We start from the raw sequence: 25,623 nt of genomic DNA on the forward strand, positions 1-25,623 counted from the left end.
TTTTTTATGTGTCCCAATGCTGCATTTCTCATCTGTGAAGGTTCTCTATAAACATCCTAAAACCTTGGGCATGAGAAAGCCAAGGAGCCTACTACCTGGATGACATGAGAGAAGTGACTTGGGCATCCCCTTCATCTTCTTGCAAGAAATGCCTGAATGGAGAAATTATTACTTTCTGTAGATGGAGATGCCTTTTTGTTGAACAGCTGCAAGCACAGGTTTTTAGTACACAGCTAATAATCACCATCCTCCTTCCAACTTGACCAGATGAAGTTTAAAGCTATTGTCATTCGAACTCCACTCCTTCCCTCCTTCTCTACTAAGAAAGGAAGGATGTCCCACTGTTACTTATGAACCCACAGGGGCACCTGATGGGCTCACTAGGCTATTTGGAGACACACTGTAGGGCCCTGTCAGGTAAAATGTTTCTATTGTAGATTACTATATATAGTCTTTGAAACTGTCCACAAATGTCAGATGCCAGCATGTGCACCTGCCTCCTGATACAGCCACATATATAACATGGAGAAAAAATCTTTTAGTGAAAATGTCAGCAAGTCTGACGTGGAGGAACAGGACAGATATTTTCCTACTTTTCTTTTAGTAAAGATAGAAAAAAGATTTTGGGAGAGTGAAAATTAGTGATGTGGGATAGTAAAAATGAAAGACAAATTTTAAAAGCATCTACAAAATGTTCTAGTCAGTGGGAAGTGAGGCCTAATTTGGATTTGAAAGGGATAAATACATTTAAAATTTAAAGCTTGAGTGTCCTGTTTTTCAGAAAATGGTCTGTCTGCTTAGCAACATCTAAGTAATCTATGACAGGTCTCCACAGGATGGGATGTCCTGACATATCAATTGAGAATTACATGGCAAACAAAAGGTCAATGGGTCACAGCATTTAAAAGGAAATAATGAACTTGTTACCATAGATAAATCAGAAAGGAGTCCCTCATTTAGAAACAGGGTTGATAGCTAAAAAAACCTGTGTTCCTTACTCTACAGGTGGGAACTTTTTAGAGCTCTTCATCAAGAATATGATGTAGGGTAAGTAATGGCCATTAAGCAACAGACATTTTGCCCAAAAATACTACCCTAGAATGAAATGAACATCCATTCATTGTTTTGGGAGGTGTGCAATATATGAGCAGAAAGGCAGAGAAAGGGCAGATAAGGTGATTGCCCCTGAGCCACCCTGCTGCCACATCCCTGAAACTACAAGGGAGTCCTGAGATTTTATGTTTATTTGAAGGGAGAGACAGCTTCTTCCTGCCAGTGGGAATAAGGGTATGATTGGGAGCAATCCTGATGTGCTTGCTAGGAAAACTGACTATGCTCCCCTTCAACAGGTGTGGATGCCCACCAAGACTTCCTTATCCCTGACAATACTCAAAACATCTGTGCAGGTCGGTTTGTGGGATCAAAAAAATTTCATCCTTGGACCTGTCCTTTGTGGAATTGTTCTTCCAGCATTTGTCAGAATAAGAGGGATTGCAGAAAAATCCTGCAGAAATTGTTTAGCCTCAGACACTTGCAAAAATAACAATGCAGATCAATAAACTTCATATCCTTTCCAATTATAAATTATTCTCAGAAACTACTGATAAATGTTTATGGTGTTTTTCCTTATTTAATAGATTCTCTGGATTTGTGGTTATAACATATTAAAATGTATTGTTTGTCATTAGAATACTTTAAATGAAAGCAATGTTAGTTCTTGTAAGTTTTGTTCTAGAGACCGAGTGTTCCTTGCCCTGATGCACTGCTTAGTCAAACTTGCATGAAAAGCTTAGCTAGCAATTAAAGAATGCAAGTGCTTTCTGCGTGAGGTGTTGACTAACAATGCAAGAACCTCAACCTTAACAGGTCACCAGCATCCTCAGTTTAAGGGACTGTCACTATAAATTCCTTAATTGTGTCAGGTCCACAGAATGAGCCAGGAGGTAAGAGTTTGCTATATTAACTCCTTGGATAAGGACCTACACTACACCCACACCTACACTTTGCCTAAATTTGGCAGAATGTAAGCAACTCTGCAAGGCTAGGGAACAAGAAGTATTTCTTTTTCACAGCAGAACCTGACTTACAAGAGTCCTGAAAGTTTCTAGGCACCTCTAAAGTCATCCCAGACTCATCTCAGTACATGGTACCTAAAGTACCTCCCACATGTCTTAGAAGCTCCTTGGTCTGAGGATCTATAAGATTTTCTTCTTCCTAAGCACCAGTGAAAGTCAAAGGTTATTCAGAGAGATGATTATGTTTAATTCAGTAAAAATTATGTGAGCATGCCTAAAATGTTCTGATATGTTTATTTAAAAATTTGCTGGAGCAGGCTTGATGTATCTTTTTCCAGTATACAAATGGCTAGAGCACTTGTCTTAGCCGGAAGAAACCCAGCTTATATTTTCCCTGTTTGAGGCATTTGAATCCAAAGCATATACAATGACCACAGTTACTGCAACAAAAGGCACTTTCTGCAATATCCCTTTAAGCTGAGCCACTGCACAGCTAGTAAAGTTGGAGAAACAAAGTGCAGTATTATCTAGTGGTGAAGTATTCAGCCAAAATAAAGTCCAAAGTTCTCCTCCTCCTGGATTTTTCTGTATATATTGCACTAGATAACCACTGGATTAAGTGACAGTAGCAAGATACCAAACATTTTGCATCATTATCTGAATCTGCTTTTCAGAAATCCCATTGTCTTAATTAGTAGTTTCTTCTTCAAAGTGAGACATTTAAAATGAAACGGCATATTTTAAGAGGTGTCAATATCTATTTCCATCATGTTAAATTGTTGCTACTTCTCCTCTGCCGGTGTATTTGAGTGTTCAGTCTCTGTCCCAGCATCTCAAAGGGAGCCCATAGGGGTACACATGATGCTTAATAGCCCTGGTCAGGATATACAGGAAAAATCTACAGCCTGAGCTATTGCAGTCACAAACAAGGAGCAGCCAAACTTTGCAATCTGTTGCAAAAATGAGGGAACCTAATGAATTTTTCAGGTACAGCTAAATCTTACGGTAAACATAATGATGGTTAATTTAGAAGTAAAAAACCCTGAGCTTATATTTTAAGGGAAGGTAGAACAAATGCTCACTTTAATATTCAGACATCCATTAAAAAAAAGTAAGATTTCAAACAAATCAAGACCATTGGCCTCTGTGACGTATATACACACAGATTAAGAATCACATCGGGAAGCAGGCAATAAGAATATAAAAACATTTCCAGTTCAGGGGTATATATTTATGAACATCTGTCAAGGAAATTAAGTTGTGATTTAAGTGAAATCTCCATCCCAGTTCCCCTCACTAAATAAAATTCTGAAAAGCTAATTCTGTCTATGCAGTTTACTGTGAAGACATAACACCTAATTAAGCACCTGCAGTAACAAGACACACTGATTTACACAAGCGGTCAGATGTGATCTTCTAACAGACACACCAGAGGGGGTAAAAGACTGAAAAGATGGTGAGCCATGAGCATCCCAGCCCAATTAGCAGGATGGGAACTGAAATCCTGTAGAATGTAATTATTAATCATGTTGTCATCTTAAGACTGAACACAAATAATTGAGCAAAGCACACTCACGGTGCTTACCCGGCCTCAGCAGCACACTGCCTTAAGACACGCCAAGAGCTTCTTGTCATTTTATATTCAAACATCAGAATTACTCAGACACTAGGATACTACAAATGAGAATACAGGACATATGGAAATCATAAGAGAATTGGGCCAATGTCCAATATTAAGAAACTTGACTATGAAGTGTGTTGATGAAACTGGGTAAGGGACAGTTGTGTAACCGCATATACAATGAGAAAAGATCTATAAGAAAAGAAAAAATTAAAGATATATTGCAGTAAAACTAGCAAAAAGGTTGTGAGAAGTCAGTCTTTTACAAGTAATACACAGAGACATTTTAAGTATCATAGAGGCTTAGAGATAAATAAGACAAAATTGATGGCAAACTGGATGCTGATATTTAAAGACAGCAGTTTGATAAATTATGAAGCTGTAAAGGCTTGTTTAAACCAGATATTGATAAAATGAAATCTAGATGTCATCAGTGGAATAAATATTATGAGAAAACAAGCTGAATGTGTAGTATGATGAAATTAAAAACAATAAACAGCATAATCAGATATTTAACAGCTGGTGTTCTAAGGCTGTTACAAAATTATTAGGTTATATGAAGATCAGAGATGAATTGGGTAGATTTTAATTACCCATTTGATATAGCATCCCATGAATACTTGAAAATATATTAAAAAACAATTCGATAAAATAATTGTTAAATAGTCCGAAGGATGAATAATGCTGTAATAAATGCCAACTGACTAGCAGAGGAAGCACATGGTTTGCTATCAACAACTTGATCCCATCTTTTGAGAAGAAACTGTTTGTGAGAAAAAGACTGTATTTCAGCTTTGCTCTGCTGAATGAACACAGGCTTGTTTTCGTCAATCTGCACTGAGCAGATTCATATTACTAAGCCATTCATATTACAACTTGACATTTCAGACTACCTACCTGTGGCACAGAATCACCTTTAGTCAATGTCATCTGATTTTGGAGTAAAGATGCTCATTCACTATCTCCGTAGACGGCACATCATTCACTGACATAGTAAAGACTGATTATGATCCAGATTATGCATAACAGAGAAGTGATGGACAAGAAGATCAGCAGAGGCAGAGAATAATGAGAATAGCAGCCCAGATGACTGGAAAACTTATTACACTGAAAGCAAGTCAAAGATGCATGAAATGGATTAAGAACTGACTCAGAGATCCATAAAAATGCTGCTGTGCACAGGATTTAGGTGTGCTGCACAAACAATGTGAATGCTGCCGCTTAAAGTCATGCACAGTCTACAATAAAGTTCTTAGGGGAACAAGCCTGAAAGTGATTTTAGAAATTTGCTGTCTGGTTGGGGTTCCTTACTGTGGCTTTAGAGAGAAATATCCCCATAGAGCTCCATACTTTGGTCTTTCCTATTTTCCCTCTTCATATTTTTATGATCTTACACAAATTTAGCTGCTCTCTCCATTGACATAGTTTATAGATTTAATGTTTTAATGTATATCAGTTGAAAACTCCACATATGCCTCTGATGCGTCTTTCTTGATATCACGATGTTTTGTCATAACTAACAATGCTGCAAGAGACCTTTGATTTTCCTTTCCCCATTTTTATTTTCCTGTGGGATCCCTACAGGCATCACCACTTACCCTACCTGTTTCTTGCATCTACCAGTGAGAAATTGCCATGGCCCTGACTTAACTCTTCTGTATATCCTGTATCCAAAATTCTTTCTCCAGAGCTCTCAGGCTCTTACATAGCTCACCTGCATGGCTGTAAGTCTTTCCCAGAGACTACTGGCAGAGGCAAACCCAGCCTGCTCACAGCTGCTCCCCTGACCACCATCCTAACCTGATGCTTTGAAGATAACATTCTTCTGCAGAAAAGCACTGCTATTCTTCTCCAGCTCTGTTTACTAATCGTGTCACACATCAGCAATCAACTTTCAAGCATGGCAGAGTATGGTCTTGTTATGTCTCCCTCTCATGGTATCCATAAACAAATACATCAGATGAACTCAATTTTCCTCCTTCACATCTCTCCTTTAAATTCTCTGAGTTGATTATTTCAAAGAAAACAAAATGCTTGACAACAGCAAAGATTTTTGCCTGTTATTCTGTCAAATACTCTCATTATTCCCATATGCTTCACTGTGTGCACCTTCCATGTAAAAATTACCCATTGTGTAATTTTTGAGATGCAGACTCTTTTGAGTGTGTGTATTTGGTTATCACTTCTCAAAAGGAGTTCTCCACGCTGGCCAAGTTTCTAAATTCCACAGGTAAAAAACCCACCTAATGTGAACGCAACCAGAAGAAGAGCAGATACCCGAGCAAGTAGAAAAGCCCAGTGACTCTGTTCTGCAAAAGATCCTGTATTTCTGAAGCAACCACACACAACACAATACAAAATAGCAGGAAATTTTTCAATCTGTCAGTGTAAGACTTTTTTTTACCCTCTTCACCATGTTATTTAAGTGTGTGCCTACTTGCACATTGTCAACAGCCCCTGAAGATACACCCTGTATGGTAACAGTCAGTGAGACACACAGGATAGTAACAGTCCTAAAACATGTTTCTTTTTACTGTATGAGAAATAACTTTGATGGCTGCTGTCACAGTTGTACACACATCACCAGATTTAATTTTTTCCTTTCACTAATTGACCACCAGGGTGCTCCCTAATTAAATGTCCCCTCCTATAGCTTTATGTTGAAGGTATACATTAACCATATTCTCAGGAGTGCCTGCACTGCACTAGGTCTGCATTTGGTCTGGGGTTTTGTATGGTTTTGCTCATCAGAAAGCAAAGAGAGGTGTTTTAAACCCAGGATGGAACTCTTTATCATTTGTGCATCTAAAATTTACAGTACAGTTTTGAAAGGGATAATTGTAAATCTAAAGCGGTAATTCTCACTGATATTACTGAGAATGTACTTTCCCTGGCATGTAATTTTAAAAGGTTGCCCTAGTGCATGTGTATTTTAAGCATAGACATGCAAATAAATCATCCTTTTTTCCCCCGATACCTGAACAACAAAAGCTGATTTTCTGACATGCAAACCTACAGCTGCTGTCTGATCTTTTAATCTGTTACATATGCTTCGTCTGATGCTCTCCCTGCAGGAGAACACAGAACTGCTGTAGACATCATTATGCATCCTGATCTGCAAATTCAAGACCTGTGCCCTCTTACACTCCCAAAGTTCACAGGGGATCTTAGTCAAAGCTGCTTAGTCACTGGAGATTTAGAAAATATATTGTGCACACTCCTCTGGCCACTGGGCTGTAGGATTTTGGATACAGCTCACTCTTTCTCTGCTTATCATTTTAATCAATTAAAAGGGTTGTCCATCCTGCCCTAATCTCCCTTCAACTCTTACTAGATCAAAAGACTCCAGCTGATTATCACTGCAGATTAACAGGATGTCAGACAAATGTTAATTTAGATGCCACAAAGTCAGTGTCAGCATTCACTGAACATCTCTAGGGTCAGCAGAGATGCAATGAATATGATTAAAAAAAGAAAAGGAAGAAAGCTTGAGGTATGACTATTTTTGTCTTCTCCAAATCTCAGAAAGACATGAAAGATTCTTCCCACAGCTCTGTTTAAGGAACAGAGATGGGAAAAAAAGTGTTTACATTTTACTTTTTCATACCCTGAAAAAAACCCAAAATCCAAAATCTATTTTCTCCTCTTTTCCTGTCACACACAATCTAGAAGCCAAAAAATACCGCTGAAACTAGTAGGTTAAAAGTTAGATTACAGGATAGAGCAATAGGAAGACTGGGTGGTCTTGTAGAGTGCCTCATAGCCTAGTTAGAGCACACCTTATCTGAATAAATTTAGGATCTGTCTTTTAGGAAAAAACCCCATAACATTTTTCCACAAGAATTGGAGTAAAAAGAGCAGTTTGTCATGCCAAACTACGTTGTAGCTTGTTGGTGCAGCTGTTCATCTCAGCAATCATAGCTGACAAGTACACCAGAAAACTTGGACTCGGACAATCTAATCTTGATGATACTTTGAGAGCAATAATTTCAATTTGGCATTAGTTCTATTCCTATTCCCAGCTGTCCAGCTTTGGCTCTGTCTGATTATGGCACTTGTGGGCACCAGTAGAACATGAAGCCCCTATGTGTGTCTTGAGCGAAGAAACACTTGACTTTACCAGCAGGACAATCTCTTGGAAGACTACAGGGATGGTTTCACATTTGTGCAGTGCTAGTGACAGGACCAATATTGATGTGGTGTCCACTTGTGTTGACCCTACATCACAGAGAGAGTGAAAATTGAAAGTGTTTAAAGAAAGTTGCAAAATTGTTTTTTATGTGACACACACCCCTGAGAGAGAGATGGAGATACTTTTTTTTCAAGAGAAATTAAGTTACTTGCTTTCTGTCAGCAGATATCTATATGTGGAATAGACCTTTCATAGGAAAGAGATCTTTTGTTCAGAAGAGTGAGACACAGTGACATTCAGTGATCAGAAGTAAAATATAAATTAATGAAGTCTAGAAACAAAGTCTTTTTTTTTCTCTCTATCACGACAATTAACAGATGTTGTGTTCTCCACCACTGGAAGCTTTAATTCAGGGTTGAATGTATTTCTAAAAGTTATACCATAGCTCATTCAGAAATTATGGGTTTGATGCAGAGATGTGTGCACTGGTACAGGATACAGCTCTTCAGCATGTATTAAGCATAGTATCAGACTAGTTCACAGCAAAGATGTATCCTTACTTTAAACCTGTTATTCAGATGTAAGATGTATAGGGCATATGGCTGCTAGACACATTCTACCATAATGTACTCCTGTTTGCATTGAGAAATTCTAGCCCATGACCTGTGTACAATATGCAAATACAGTGCATTTCTGATAAATAAAATAATATTGGTCTTTTGCTCTGTAGATAGAAGCTGTTACACAGCTCAAAGCAGAACTCTGCTAGGGCAATACAAGGACCCTTGCTCTGCCTCATGTCAATACCAAGGCAGAAAATAGTTCATGAAACTTTCTTACCAGAGACACTAATATATAAATACTCTTGAGAACACTTTGAGTGTTTTGTACCTCATTTTGCAATATCCATTGTGTTGAATTTAACATTTTATCAGTACTTTTGCACAACAGCAGAACAGGCAAGGTAGAGTATTCCTCAGCCAGTCACAAGATCCAAACAGAGCAGGTTTCTGCATCCAACAGCAGCCACTTCTGTGGAGATTAATTTTCAGTGTTCAAACCGTCAAAGCAGGCATGCATGAGGAAATCTAAATCAAGTCACGTCCTGCCTAACTTGTGACAGGCTCTGGTGTAATTTATGGATAAGCACATGTACATATATGTTTTGTAGTATATATTATATATTCTATTATAAATAATGCACTATTCTATGAAGTTTACCCATAATATATTTTTCTCTGATAAATTTTTATGCATACATACATATATATCTTGACATATTCCCTATACATTTTAAATGTGCCCTTCCTCCAACTTAATGAAGTGTCTTCAATGTCTTCATGATATAAGACAGGAAAGAAAGAATTTTCTACTCTCCTTCCAAAGCTATTCATTTTATATACAATGTTGTACATTAGGGTGCAAGTTTTGAAATAGACAAAAGCTCTGTGCAATCCCACTGTGACGAAATTCTTTCAATAAATGTCAGGTCAGTGCAAAAATAGACAATCAATAATTTTATATTAGCTGACATGTTTTTGTCTCTATTCATTGAATGAGCTCTGAAAATTCTTTATTCTGCACTGGCTTGTAATGGAAGCATTCTCAGTGAGTATACAGTTCTGAATCAAGCAATCAGAGTAGTGGGCATAGTTCTATCCTACTGTTTGGTGGATTTTTCATTTGCTTTAATGACGGACTCTGAATGTCAGGGTCATCTGTCTTTCTTGAAACAAATTGTAGTTTTCCCATGTGGTGACAGGATTTTAGTTTTTACAGAAGCAGGGTACATGTATTTGTGCAATTACCAAGCACACCTTTGTAACGCAAAAAGTGTTTATGCTGAAGGTGTGTACACATTTGGGGTGCAGGTGGCTCAGTGAAGTGCCTGACAGAAATACCTAGGTCTTTTGGGGAGTATAGGACCAAGTCTGCAGCAGTAGATGTAGTCTTGTACTCCTCAGATCCTGTAACTTTGACAAACCTGTCTCAATCACTAGAGTAGGGTAACTGTCCCCTAGCCCTGATATGCCAGAATGGCATTGCATAGCTTAAAGTTACACTAAACACTCAGTGATCAGGCTAGAAATAAAGATGTATCTTAGACGACTATGTAAAGATGTTAGAGGCAACTGTCCTGGCAGGAGGATGTTGCCTTGCCCATCTGTGTGGCAGATGTGAAGGGCAGTATTGCCCTTGCAGCATATCTCCTGCTTATCCTGCTTGTGGGGCCACACACACACTTCCTTACTCTGTTTTTTCTGAATTTCCAACCCATGGGGATCAAGGAGGATGATTTGTAGAGTTCAGTGCATGTCCAGGCTTGCTTCTACATGGCACCAGGACACGGCTGGGGCAAAATGAGGCAGGGATGAGATCTTCCTGAATCCTTCAGGTTAGCCATACCTGGAAATGCAGGATATAAAAATTTAGATCTCCTTTCCACTAACCTATGTGTCTGCTAGGACTTTTTGGCTGAAGTTGTCAATGTTTGCTCTAATCCCATTTTTTGCTATTGTGCTAAGGCCTTTAATGCTTTAAGTATCCAGTTGTGATCTTCTCTTTCTCAGTCCCTGAGGGAGACTGACCTAACTCAGTAGACTAACACACTGTGGGGAGAGAGATGAGCTTTAAGTCTTGCTAATCTATGTAAAAGCTTCAGAGCATATAAGTCTGTATTAAAGCCAAATCTCTTACCAAGTGAGCTCTCAAGCCCGTTAAGAATGATTTGATTTCATTTTTCAATTATAGCACTACAGATTCTCCAACCTGAAATGCACACTGCTCCTACATACCTAACTGCTAACTAAGTCAAAATGCTAAAAATTCAAAACTAAGCTAACAAAACATCTCCTTATTCAAATTCAATCACAAGGAGCTATTTGAAGGTCTCGAGAGATGCTGATCTTAGCTTTTTGTAAACCCACAAACATCGATTAATCAACATCTATTGATAACAATACACCATCAGGGAAACACGTACTGTCCTTCCTCCTTGTTCCCTCCCAGAGAAGCAGTTACCAAGAGACTACAGTCATAGCCCACTGTACATTGTGGCTATCATTCTTGTTAATATCCTGACAAATGTTCTCCTTTAAAATTACATACTGGAGCAGTCTTGGCACTGCCTTATTTCTGAGACCACATATCCATATATCCCTCTAGACAGGTGTCTTGTAGCATCACACTTGTAAATGTTTTCTTTTTCATTTTTCATCTTCCTTAATTTTTCTTCTTTTCCCCTGGTTCCTTCAGTAAGCACATCAATAGACTTGGGATGCAGCCAGGAGAGCCACCACCTTTTTGCTATCTTTTTTTTTGTTTCTTTTTCTTTTCATTCCTTGTTGAATTTGTGCCACTCACAGCAGATGAAGGAGAGTCTCTTCATTGCATTTCAGAAGTATTAGGCAATCACCTGGAAGTGAGGATTGTGTTAATTCCAGGTTAAAGATTCAGACCACTGCAATTCACCACAAGCTTTCAAAGAAACACTAGGCATGTAATGCAGCGTGATCCCCCTTGATCCAGATGAGGGGCTTAAAATTCTAGTTCCTTCTTTTGGTTGCTTTGGGGAAAGTTTTCTCAGTCTGACATTAAAAAAAAAAAAAAAAAAAAAAAAAGATTCCAAAATTGACTTCTTTCAGAAGCCAAAATTCAAAAGATTCACAAATTGGCTGCCTCTAATTTCAAATAGACTTCCTTATGTTTTTCATTGATTTTTTCCCTGTACCTTTTATCACCTAAGTCAGAAGTAGAAAAAGCATATCACCTATAATTGGATATTACACTGTTCAGCATTTAATGTTATTTGAAAAGTATAATAGTACTACAGTTAATATCTATAATAAATTATTCAGTACAGTTTCATATTGTGAAAAGTCACCGAAACACAGAATCAGGAGTTACAATCATTACTTACACATGGTGGGTTTTGCTGTCATGGTAAGTGATGCAGGAATTCAGACTGGAGAACTAGACAACCTACTGGCTTAGAGTAATGTATTTTAATGCAGGCAGGGACAGCTGTGATAATCTCAATGAGCTTCTGTATCACAGGCCACAGATTTCCACACACTAATACCAAGAGAGTACTTCCTCCCAGTCAGCAAGGCTTTGGAGTGAGCTGCAGGGAAAGCAGCTGTGCTGTGGCAGTGTGTGCAGCCCGCAGCAGGAGCAGCAGACTCCGGACATCACAGTGTGTGCCTTGCGTGCAGCTGTCCTTCACAAGTTGGCCCTAATACAGCTCACTTCTTTTTTTCAGAAGATCAGCTATTCCATTCCAAGCTCTCCTGCATCTTCTGCAGTTCTTCATAGCAGTACAAAGCAGGGATTTGCTAAAGCTGTCAGTCTGCTCTTCTCCCGTGGCATCCCAGGAAATCCTCATATTCACATGAGGCCTAGAATGCTGCTGGAGCAGTGTATCATCAGTTCCAAGTAGTAAAGGGAAGGGGTAGCTGTGGTCACTTCTGTCTGTCGCAAGAACTGGCCAAGATTTTCAGCAATAAGTATCTAATCCATCATTAGGCCACTTAGTAACTGACTGATTATTAGCATGTTTAATATTCTAAGAAGAATCATCTGGCATTGCTGTGACAGAGAAGGGTCTTGTGGTTCCTCAAAACTAAGGTTGGCTATGGCAATCATGATAAACTTCCATGTACTCCTGCCCAGCACAGGCCAGAGACCTTCTCAAAGTGCAGAGCAAGAGAGGTTTGCCTCTGCAAACCAGTTGAGTGGTATTTGCTCCTGGCCAGTAGGTTCCTGGGGAGTCACATCTTCTATGAAGGACTTCCCATCCTAGTGTGATGCGCTCAAATGTGACAGTGAATCCAAGACCAACCTCAGTCAGTTTTTCCAGTGCTTAAATTACCTTCCCCAAAAACATGCCTGCTGGGTTCTGGTCTGAATTCTTCAAACCACCAACTCTGTATTTTGTTTTGCTTCCTTATTTCATTTTGTTTCCTGGCTCTGACACAGCCTTTCCTAAATAATCTTGGGCTACTCACTTAATCTCTTCTTACATCAATTCATCGTTGCAAGGAGGAGTTTACAAAATTTCCCTTTCTCTAACCTCTTTATCATGTCAAGATCAAATACTCCCTTGTGCATTGATCTTTTCTGTGTCTTGATACACTTTCTCAAGTGAAAGAACCATTATTTCAGCTATAGCTTGTATAGCTGAGCTAGAGTAGACCTTAACAAAAGTTATTTTTTGCATTACACATATCAGCATCTTTGCAGCTTTCATGTTATTAATGTTGCAAATTAAGAAACTGAGTAGGTAGCTGCACCAAGTCTTGATTATTGCAATAACTTTCCTTCTCCCACCACACATCACAGCACTCAGCTGCCTAAAGAAGCTTCACATTGTCATCACTTAGTTCCTGGATGTCCTACTAGATCTCTTATTTTATTGCTTTTCTACCTGTATGGCCAGTAATACAAACTTTTATCAGAATCCCCTCAGACCTTTTTGACCTATCAGATGCATTAATCAAAACATAATTTTATTACAGAGACAGAATTAAAAAGAAAAAAGCAAATAATTCAGAACAAACAATGGCAATTAATAATCCCACTGAAGTACTACAGAGACCTTTATAGGACTTCATGGAGGTGTTATCACAGACATGAGGCTGTAAGGACTTAAGTGTTTTTTTGAATTTTTTTTTAAGGCCATCTTACAGAGCTGGAAAACCAGATCAACTTTAGGGGACACAAGCCCTGATATGTTTTATCCTACAGCAACTACAGATCTGGTCTCTAGCTTGAGTAATGCAGAAGATACAATCCCGATGGGTTACCCCTAGATGGCACTGCTTGGCAGCCTGGCTTCAGCTCCCATCCTTTGACTTGGGTTCATAACCAAGGTTTCGACTTCACTCAAGGTTGGGTGGAGAAGAGGACAACGAGATGAGGGAATTAAATTTCTGCTACTCTTGGCTGAAGTGGCAAATATTCGCTCGTGTGATACTTGCTAGTTAAAGAGCAAATAAGACTTCAATCAAAATGTTTTATAAAGCAGTAACTTCTATGTATGTGCATTTGGATAGTGGTAAAATTTTTTTGCGCATGCAGCAGATACTTATTCTGCCAGGGCTCCCTGCTGTTAAAACTAATGTTCCAGAGGAATCAAGATAGAAAGGTGCATTGTTATAAATTTCTGATCTATTTGATTCTACCGCAATTGTAGGGAACAATGGTCGATGTGACATATTTTTCCAAATTAACCACCTTTCCCTTTATAACTTGTCATAGTAGAGCTTGCAGTTTGCTTTTGTGTGTTTTAAATTATTGATCAATATTTTAGAGCGTTTTATACTGCAGATCAGAAATTCCTTGTGAAACTCCTGAGAGCAAAGTGATATCTGAATATTTAAACTGTTTGGATTTGTTTTACCTAGATAGATTTCTCATGAGAGGACTGCAGTTCTTCAAACCTAAGTGAATAGTTGGATCAAGTTTTGCAGTTGAATAATAATCCTAAGTAATAATCCATTTTTTAATATCTGTAATTATTTCAGGTTTAATTTGTTTACTTGTGCATTTACAGAGAAAATACAGCAGAAGAGGAAAATATATCTTTTTTTGAGGGCTAACACCACATATAACCCAGTTACCAGTAACATTTGCTATAAACCTTTCCTAATCTATCCCTAGGTTTCCTTTCTAGCCCACAAAATACATTCGTGAGAGTACATGTAGGCACATGTGACTACGTCCTTTGCACGCTGTAGAAGATGGTCAGCCATTCCTCCTCAGGGTTACAAATAGTAGCAGAAGGCCCACCATGCTCGTGTTTTTAAATATAACAATTAAAAATCTGTGATTTTTCTCAGAAAATGTGTCAGCCTGTTTTAGACGTAATCCTGAGTTGTTTTAGAGGTAATCCTGAGTCAGTCTCCTTTGCCAGTGATTCACCTTTCTCTATTACTTCAGCCCATTCCAAAATACTGAGTCCACTCCAGTAATCTGATTACAGGAAGGGCCTTTTGGGGTTTTAAAGGACTTCTAGTGTCACTTTGTTGTTACCAAAAGGGTAACGTGCATGTAAATTGTGGGCTAGACTTCTACCCTTTTCCAGCTCTTCTCACACGTTTTGTTGCATGAGGCAAAAGGGCACCCAGGCAGACTCCTGAGGCCAGTCAATGAGTTACTGAAGAAGTCCGCAGAGACTCCGTGTGTGTATACCAATCACTGTAATTATTAATGAATTAATAAAAAAAATTGTTAAAAATGTCCTGTCATCAAACTTTGAAAATCAAAATCTGCATTTAAATCATTTGTTTAGCATTTTAGTTTTAATTCAGTTCAGACAGCTCAGAAACAGCACTGAGCTTTGAACCATGATAGGAAAGAGCTAGGAAAGGGTCTGTGTTGATACTGATAAATGCACAAATTTGTTTTTTCAAATCTTCCGATATGAAGCTCTGCTACTTGTCTATCAACCTACTTGGTAATCTTTCACGCTTGGCAATCTTTTTCAACCTTCATTATAGAAGTTCAATGTGGTACCAAATATAGACTTGTAACACTTGGATATGGGCTGGAGTTCTTCCATAATCTTCTTTGGCAGTGAACTGCAAGTTAAAAGATTATAAGGCTTAGTGAATAAAGCAGCAGTCTTTCACCTGCCAGACAGATTTCTGTCTTAGTTTAACCTTGCTTTATGTGATGACTTTGATTTTAGTATGTTTTTAAGCAGATATGAACTTGTGTAACCTGAAACTGTTGTACTATGTCTTGGATAAAAGGAGAAGTTTGGTTCTGGAGCCTGAAAATTCAGGTCGCAATTTAAAACAACACACATTTTTGTAGAATAGATCTATACATGTAGGAGAGGATTCACACAGGCACTGAGGTGCACTTCAGATACACCTTCAAAGGAAACTATGCTATTTGTGCATATCAAAGACAAATTTTAAGTATTAAGTTCAGGAAATGTTTTCAAGCTCTGAGTACCACTTTCTCAGAAACTCCTTGCCCAATGTTGCATTGAGATACTTGAATACCTCCTTTTCATACTTCACAAACGGCATCCACTACTCATTTCCACAGGTGCTGCCATTCTAGTCTTAGGATTACATATCATCTCACTTACATGGATGTAAGCACCTATGAATTTGTTTATGAATCCCTGTCTTAGTGTTTTAAACTGCATATGAATTAAATGATACAACTTTGGGGTCATGATGTTTGCCCATAGGACCATATGCTGACCTTCTCTTTGTTTCTCTGACTTGGAAGAAAGGAGACTGATGACTGATACCACCTGCGTTTCTAGCCTAAGAAATGAGCATTGTACTCAACTTGGTTTTGGTTTTATTTTTGTTCAGTATTCATTAGAAAGTGTTAAAAAGAGTGGATTTTTTATGAGATTTCCAATTAAAAGCATCAAAAAGTGCTGGAGATTGACATTCTGGTGTCTAGTAGTGAGTGTAATGTGTTATTGTAACTCTTTAGGTCCTATCTTTTTATTTGGCCAATAAATCCTTCCACAGCAGCACCTGAGAACAGCAACAGTATTGTGATGGTGGGACAAGAAGCTGCTTTTCTGTGACAAGGACAGTGCTACAGTTCTCACAGTGAACGTCTATGGACAAACCTGCTCACGTTAGAAACTGGTGTCAGCATTTCTTGGGGGAGACAGTGAAGCCTCACAGCTCTGGCAGTGGTACCCATCCTGCCTGGTGCTACTGGAGATGGACCTTACACATGGAAATAAGTGGCTCATTTTGTCTTCAACACAACAATTTCAACCAGTGCCATAGCAAGCCTGAAGGAGAATTAGTGTGAATATGATTTTGGTCAGCCTCTCCCATTTTACCTTCAAAATTAAATTTACTTGCTGAGTAAGACAGAACGTGAAGTTGTTCAGTGCTGTTCAAAGCCAGAGAGGTTTTGTTTGTGTGAATTTGGTGGAGCTTAGACAACATCATTTGTAAATTATATACTTAACATTTTGGTGGCTTGAGAATATGACATATAAATTTCTGCCAAGGTATATTTCACTAATTTGAATATTTTTAGAGCTTGTGTTTAATAAAACCTTGTTAGCCACAGGCCTACTCATTGAGGCAAAAAAATTAATTAAGTATTAATTATTTGTTAAGTCCTCTCCCGTTCCACAGGCATCTCCAGGCCTCCTAAAGTAATCCAAAGTATGTTGAGGTGAAATGCAATAGGTCAATAAATGAGCACTCAGACGTACTTCAGCTTACAGAGCTGAGGCAGTGCCATCCCAGCAGCTGCTCCATGCCAAGTTCCTCATCCTGAGAGCCCACCTGCACAACCTGCTGCCAACTGCAATATTTTCATTACCACACGTGCTGCATAGTTTAATCTAGGTGTGCCTGAGGCCTCTGCAAGCAGCTTGACCTCTGATCTGAAACTTTAAATAAAGCTGTAATACTTCCCTTTTAATGGGAGAAAGGAAATAGAGAAGAAAATAAAATTCAGTGGAGTTTTTGAGAAATGTTGATAATGCAGTAAAAAGTAACTCTTGAAATAATATACTGTTAAGAGGCACTGGTAAAATGGCACTTGTGGATAACTTTGTGTCTAGTTATCCATCAGACTTGCAGTAAATCCAGAATAAATAATCTGACAGAATTATACCTTAACGACTGATATTTAATAGCTCATTTCTTTCTGGCATCTGCAGAATGCTCATGGGGATAATAGCTATGTAATGGAATTGCTGACAGTGGTCAAAAATTAAAAAAAAGTCATGCAGAGAACCAGAGGCAGAGAAAATACTTCTATAGTTTTTGATTGTGTTTTAGAGAACACAAAGTTGCGGGAATACCTTCATGTTTTCTCTTCAGACTGGTCCTGTGCTAATGCCAAATCAGGCTCAGGAGGTGTTTCAGAAAGTGCTGGTTGGCCCAGGCCAAAGTCATGCTGACAAGCAGGGCAGACATCCATGGCCTCTGAGTGCTCCCACTGCTGGTTAATTCATTAATATAGATACAGCCTTCGTGCCAGTTCCCTTCTCTTGTCAAAACAACATAAGGGAAAGACCTGATGCTGGGTTTACCATAATACGATTAAAGAAAGCTCCTCTCAGAGACAGTGCAACAGAAAAAGCTTCTGTATCAGCTTCTACTTGCCTGATGTTACTACCTTGATTTCCAGTCTCTTCTAATATTAGGAAATTTATAGGCATCATGAGGGAGCAATTTTTGCTGGCACCACAGTCACAGAGGCAGCTCCGCTGCAGCTTCTCTTAGGGTTTTGTTTTGCTCCTCTACGCTAATTTGCACAGACTGTCCATGGGACTCATGATGGAAAAAATGGCCTTACATCCTCTATAACTGTCTTGGTCTTCAAAGACCCCTTCCATACCTCCACCATCTTCTCCTCTGCACATTCACATACCTATCTGTAGCAGAAAAAGCTTGCTAATTTACTTGCAGACACAAAGGCTGCACAAAAACCCCCACCAGTACAGGACACGTCATGGAAAAATATTTTTCCCCATCAGAGAAATGCCCAGGACAGATTCACACTGGTACAGTCAAGAAATTTTCACAAATAATGGCAATTATTCTTTTTTCTTCCAAATTGTTCTATAAATTCACCTGGAATCTAGGTCTTCAAATTCAAAACTTTTTGTCCCAGAAATTAGAGTTCAACAAAAATATTGTTCCTGTTTTTAAAACTAACACCTTATGAGATACCAAGAACACTAAACCAGTTTGTGTATTTTCTTTTATACATTGTTTAAACCTTCACTGTTTATCTTTAAAATCCTGGACATTCTTATTTAAGACTTGCAGTCTCTGGCAAATCAACTTCTAATAAGCAATCAAAAGTCCAGAAAGTTTATCAGTATTTCTCTGCACAGTTTTGTGGCAAATCTTTGTTGTTTATAACTCACAGTTCAAGCTGTGTGTGCATCTGGGGACTACCTCTTTCACATCTCTTTTGAGTGATCAGGGGAATGCTCAGGGCTTGAGGATGTGTGGAAGGGTCACAACTCAACCATTTATCCTCCAAGAAACTGCTGTGAGTCTGCCTTCAAGTCTTTGGGTGCATCAGATACCTGGTACAGGCAGTACAGTGGCTGACCCCAGCCTTCAATGTGCTTGTCAGTGAGTATTTTCAGGTATTAATTCTTAAGACCTGTGGGATTAGAAGGACAGTTTTCACATATTTCTCTAAGGAAGATATAAGGGGATGGTGTTAGCAATATCCAGGGTTTCATTTGAAACTATTTCGCTTGTGGAGAGGTATGCCTTTTTGGGAGAGGTACAGCTCAATGCAAAATTTTTTGCTTTCAATAAAAAATTATTTATCTGTAAGCTCAACATAAATGTAATATGTATCATACATTTCAGATTTGAAATATCTTTTGTACAACAAGTTTACAGATATCTATGGAATGCCTATAAATACTCACATGCCAAATGTATTCAATAAACATGCAAGAGTACAGATCAACACTTCAGAAAATTCTATTCATCTCTCATGAAAGAGGGAAGCTTTTTTATAAATATCTAAAATATTTTTAATGGTCTCATAGCAAGAGGCAAAGAATGGGCAATTTGCTGGTGACAATTTTGTAAGTCTATTTGTTCACGGTTATTTATATACTTTTGCTAAACAGAGCTATATAGAGCCAAGCAACCAAAAGTTACACCACTGTGTTACACCGCAGTGTTTCAGATGGCAAGAGTCGAATCCTAGTTCACATCATAAAAATAGTGCCAGCAAGGATTGTATAACCCTGTAATCTGCAGCCACAATACAAACCTGTGCTGGCACCTGTGCAGTGGAGCTTTACCTGCTTCAGCCCTAATCCGGAAACACGCTCTAGGTGAAGGATTTGCAGTGCCAGGTCACTGAGGGATCTCTTGCTTTTCCTGCCTTGGAAAGTCATCAGCCTAATGAGTAACTACACCTGCTCTTCTCATGACTATCACCAAAGGAAGATGTGTGGCAGCAGCTGCAGCAATTGTAGCAAGGTGCTGGTCACCAAAATGCTTCTCCAGAAAAGCATAAACCCCACAGAACCCTCCTTTTCAACTGATTTGTGTCTCCCAAATACCTATAGATTATTATAAATTTAGCTGAAATCTCATAGTAAATAATGTTTGTGAAACAAGGCAGAAGGGATGCAGTTCTCCAAAGAGTGGCTGGGGAAACAAATCCTCATCCACCTACTGGTGTCTCAGATGTCCCAACACTGCCCAGGGCACAGCAGAAGGGTACAAAGTTTGACTCCCTCCCATTATTTGTCATCTCATAAGTGGGTACCCTGGGCAGGAGGCATGACACTCTTACTGGTTCCTTATGCAGCTGCTCTACACTGTACAGATAGTTAAATGTTTTGAAGAATACGGGCCACCGAGTCAGCAACCCCTTTCAAGGGAGGTGTTGCACCCAGCAGGGAAATAGATGGGTCTTGGGCGTCGCTTTAGCTGGAGGGAAGCATGCACACTGAGCAGTCACTGAAACCAGGCCAGAGCTCAGTATGGTTTTATTTCTGGATGTTTCTGAAGGACCAGAGATATATACATATGTAGATGTTTCATCATTGTAGTCATGTTAAAAATAAATATCCTACTTTATGAAACAAAATCAAATAATTTTTAATAGTTGAAATAGAATGGAAGATAATATTGTCTTTGTGAAAGCATTTGGCATGACTGTACTGCCTACATTTGCAAAGCCAGTGTATTTATAGAAGCCTAAGACGAAATAGAAAGTTAAGTCCAGGTCTGATTCCTTGATCTGAACTTTGAAACTGAGGTCAGAAAACTGCAGTGTCAGTCATGAAGAATGTCTGAGCCGGTAATCAAGAGCATCACTCACACATCACCCCTCTTCAGGGCTGAGTTGTCCTCAGCACTCAAGATCTCTTACAGACTACTGGGCTTTCTCATCACCAAACTTTTAACTGAAAATATGAAAAACTACTCCCACTTTGTGGCACAGCTACCACCACTTGGGAGATCATCTGGATAGAGCACCAGTTTGTGGGGAGCACTGTGCACTGTATGAGGCTTTCCTTGAGTAAGAGCCACAGTGAATGACGTGGCCTCTCTTCCTGCAAACAGCAAATGCCTGCAACTGAGGATAAAGGAATAAAGGGAATGAATGGGCAAACCTGTCGCCTGGGTGAAGTTAATTACTCAACCACAAGACAAAAACTGAGGCCAGTGTAACAAGGAGAATAAAAATAAATCTTTTCAATAACTTCCATGTTGCAGTCTGTGACTGACACTTTCAGATCCATCAAGAGTTTTAATCATCATACAGAATGCTGACATTTATAGATTTGAAAAAATTGTCCATGGCTGAGCAAAGAAGTAAACTGATTATGATCCTGGATTCATTTTGGGCTGGGAATGTTTATGAATATATAAAGTGAGTATTCAGAAGCCATGACATAATATTTTTCTTTTAAAAAGTCACTGATCTTTAGCAAAAGAAGTTTTAGAAAACTAACAGAAATAAGTCTTGATAATCTTCTACAGAATCATTTTTAAAAAAGAAGGTTTAGTGCCAGATGTTCCTCAATCTTGGTGTTTAATGAGGAGCATGAATGTCAAGAAGCAAATATTTGCATGAAGGAATTATGGCAGCAGCTGTTTAAGTGTAATAGACTGAATACAGACCAAATAGTGCTGTGCTATTAATCAAATACTTCTATGTTTCTAGAAGGAATAGTCTGCACAAGTGTGTGTTATCACTTGTGTGTAAAAACATTCCTAAATAACTTTTCACTGGACACCTGGAATAACAGCATGTGAAGTTGCCTGACATCCACTGTGTTAGACCCTCTCAGTAGCTCCTGCTCTCAGAAACATTGTGCAAATTTCAGTGGGAGCCATAATTTGTCACTATAGAAAAACTCATCACAACCTTTTCTGAGGTGTGTCCTCCACAGTTTGATTGTTTGCGCACCTTAAAACATAAGAACACCTGAACTGGGTTCAGACAAATTGTATCTACCTTGATCCTAAGTATTGGTTATTTACGGAGTATAAGAGGAAGACAAGTGATATTTGTTTAGTTACCTTCTTTGCTCACAGAAAGCTGCAGATTAGAGACTTCTTGAACAAGGCATGACACCTGCATCTTTGTATTGTGAAGCCTTATTGGACACTTTTTTTCTATTTTCATTTAATCTGCTGCCAAACATACTCGTACTTTGGTATCTAAGACTTTTTTTGGCAACGTATTTATTTGTTGTGTGGTTTGCAAAAGCTTGACGTGCTTGTTTTGAACCTGTTGCAGACTAATTACTTTTGGTGTGCTTTGGTTTAAGTTCATCTTGCTTGAAAGCCGTGCCATACTTCTGATCATTCTCCTTGCTCTTGTTTGTCTCTGTATCTTAGAGGTGAGGTAACCAAACCCCAGAATGCAGGAATGTGATTGAGTTTATGTGCTATTATGACGACCTTTAAATGCTGGATTTCTACTCCTTGCCTGATAGTACTTAATCATGTGCTTTCGTTTTAAATTATAGTGAGTACTGGGATGACATTTTCATAAAACAACCCACAATAAATCTGATCCATCTTTTTGCAAAGTAATAGTTAATGCCAGGCTTATTTTTAGTAAGTGCATTTCTTTGCAGTTGTCAACAATTATTTAGTTCAATATAATTCTGTAGATCTTTGTGAACAGTTTTATTTTAAACTACCATAAATAGTTTTGTAAAGTCAGAAAACTTACATATACTTATGTTTTGTGATGACTTTATGTAACCCCTTTTCTGGGTCATGTATGAATGAATACCCAGCAATACAGGTCCCAACACAGCACTTTTGAAACCCACCATTTCTTCCTGTCCTCTTTCCTACCTTTTAGCTAGCTATTACTCTTGCAGAGGGCCTTCCCTTTTACCCCATAATAATCTAGTTTCTCTAAGAACTTTTTAGATGGGTATATAATCAAAAGCTTTTCTGAAATTCAAGCCTAGTAAATAAACTAGCTTAGAGATAAGCAATAGTTTAAAGAGTTATCCAGATACTGAAACAGGCTTGAGACCTGTTAATTTTTCCTGCAAAACCTACGATAATTGTCCCCTATTAAATGATATTAATTTTTGTATACTGCTAGTAATGTTATTTATTATAGCTTCTACTAATATGCCCAGTACATAAGTACGACTTCCTAGCCCATAATTTCTCAGATTTCCCAGGAGTTCTTATTAAAAACTTGTCTTCTATGTGCTCTCTTCCTTTCGTCTTGTACTGAGGCCAATTTAAGTGATAGGTTATCCACCACAGCTGAGACCATGAACAACTCAATTCTGAATTATTTAAGATCCACTGGGCAAATGCTATCAGCTCTGGTAGTGCTCTATTGATTTTTTTAAAATTGTCCTAAAACATCTTTAGCTGAGAGTTCTGACTGAGATGGTTCCCCTGTTCTTTCTCCTGTAAAGAAAGGCTGAGGGGGTAAGACCAGGCCTAGGCTCTGACATACCGACTGCTGATGGAAACATTGCACTTTGCTTTTCTGCTACTTCTTTATCATGCTTGAGCAATCCTTTTACAACTCAACTAACTTTTGGTCCTACAAGTTTTCTAAGAGCTGTGCTATTTCTGATATGGCTGGAAAAGGTTTATTGCTAACACTCATGTCTTAAACTGGCTGTTCCTTGAACTTGTTCATTTGGATAGGAGTATATATTTACTATGAGCTTCTAATCCGATGGTTTTATGTAATCTCCCTGCCTCCTACAATCATTTTGTCCTCCTACCAGACTTTTTCATTTCCTTTGATTAAACTATATCATTTTCATGCAGTTTTGGATTTTGAAGGTAAGAGATATTGGATTGTGGGGCTAGGAGTTTTTCTCCTGTCTTTTGGGAGCTTTTCTCAGTTCTACATGGCTGCTGGATATAAGTATATTACAGTCAGCATTACAAGATAGTTGTTTAATAATGCTTCAGACTAGGACCTGTGAGCTGATCCCATGAGGACTACATCAAATCATGCTTCTCTGCTTATGAGTTTTCTAACCAGCTGCTCCAACAGATAGTAGCTTTAAAATATCTACTATGCTAAAAAATATAGCCTCAGTATAATGTCCCATCAGTGACGACAGTGCAGAAGGAAGAGAGGAGAAATGAGACCTGTCCTTATTAACATGTTTTCTGCCTTTGTGGATTCTTTAATAATGCCCTAAAAGCAGTCACAGTCCAGGTAGCCTGGGTGATTATAAGAGACAGTTTCATAGTGTGCCCTTCCTATAGGTCTGAAGTTGCAGCTGCTGGAGATCCTGTGCAATCGCCACAAAAGAATCGATTAAGATTGTAGGGCATTGATCAAATTCACTCATTTCCTTCCAGACTTTCATTAAGGTATAGCACCCCTCCCCTGCTGGAACAATCCATTCTTAAAGACCTATTCTCTCATCTAGTTTATATATTGCTATTTCAATTCTCCAAGATTATCTTCCTTCTATCAGGTTTCTGCATTTGTACCTATGTGCCACAGTCCGAGGGGGGATGGGGCCGTGACACAGCACAGATGGGTCCACAGACACGGTAGGGGTGCAGATGGAATGCTTTATTGAGGTGTGCACGGGATTTTTTATCAGTTCAGGCAGGGAAAGGGCCAGAACACGGGGTGGAGCATGAGACAGACAAACGGGGGAACAAATCGAGATAGGGACACAGGCAAAAGGGGGAGGGACGTGGGAGGAGCCAGGGAAGGAAACGGCGAATGGTGGCTGTCTCCTCTCTGCAGCTTCTCTGGCCAATCAGTCAGGGGAGCGGGGAAGCAGGGAGCAGGGAAGCAGGCATGTCTGGGCGTGCTCGTAAAATATAAATATAGGGGCAACATACAATGTGTATATTTATAAGCACATAAAAACTGTAAAGTCCGTATAATAAAATCCTGCCAATTGCTGTATATCTTCCTCCATGCCTGGAACTGTTCCCATCCTGAATCTTGCTCCTTCACACCTATGTACCAATAGCCATATTTCCTTGATATCTCTTTGAGTTTGTATAAAGACCTCCTTGGTACATACACTTGTTTATGTGCTTAAACAAGCTTAGGTCTTTTCAGTAACAACAGTGTTTTTTGGAGATGGGATACACCAGCATCAGGTCTTTAATTGTTTCTCCCAGAAGATAGTTCAGTGTCAGTGGTATTTCCTACTGCATACACAGAAATGGCTGCTCAAGTCTACAGATAATGGCTTTCCTTTTAATGAAAAGGAAAAACAAACCCTTGTGTGCTCAGCATATATCCAGTTCGGAATGCTTACTGTCCTGTGAGACAAAGGATAGCCTGCTGCCTCAGCTTCTAATTTGTGTTATCCTTCACATCTCCACCACTGTGTCTTTTAAAACTGTGCTTCAAATGAAACAAATTTAGTCAAAACGTTCAGGGGAAAAGGTGGTAGTATTGTGTCCCAACAAAAAAAAACAAAGAAACAAATAAAAAACCAACCAACCAACCAAACAAACAAAAACCCCACAAAAAAACCCAAAACAAACCACAAAAAATCAATCAAACAAACAAACAAAACCACAGCAGAGGAAGTAAGAAGTAGGTTTTTAAATTCAAGGGGAAATATTTCTGAATGGGTTAGATACTGAACTATTGGCATAATAGACATTAAAATAATGCTGATAGGTGTGAGATGGAGAGACAAGCAAGGGTGACAGGAGGAAGTGAGAGCTGATATATAATTGTAGCTGGTTTAGATGTAGAAATATCCCAGTGTGCTGAAGGATGGGGAGCTGCAGGAAGGTCTCAGAAGCAGCATGTAGAATAACAGCAGTGCTACGAAAAGCACAAAGGACTTCAACAGCTTTCTTTTCAGAAAGGAAGAGGTAGATAGCAAGAAAGCCGTGAAAGTAAATATTTCCTGGTGTCTT

This window comes from Neopelma chrysocephalum, unplaced genomic scaffold (genome assembly GCF_003984885.1).
Source record: "Neopelma chrysocephalum unplaced genomic scaffold, ASM398488v2 Primary Assembly neopelma1_22, whole genome shotgun sequence".
Taxonomy (NCBI): domain Eukaryota; kingdom Metazoa; phylum Chordata; class Aves; order Passeriformes; family Pipridae; genus Neopelma; species Neopelma chrysocephalum.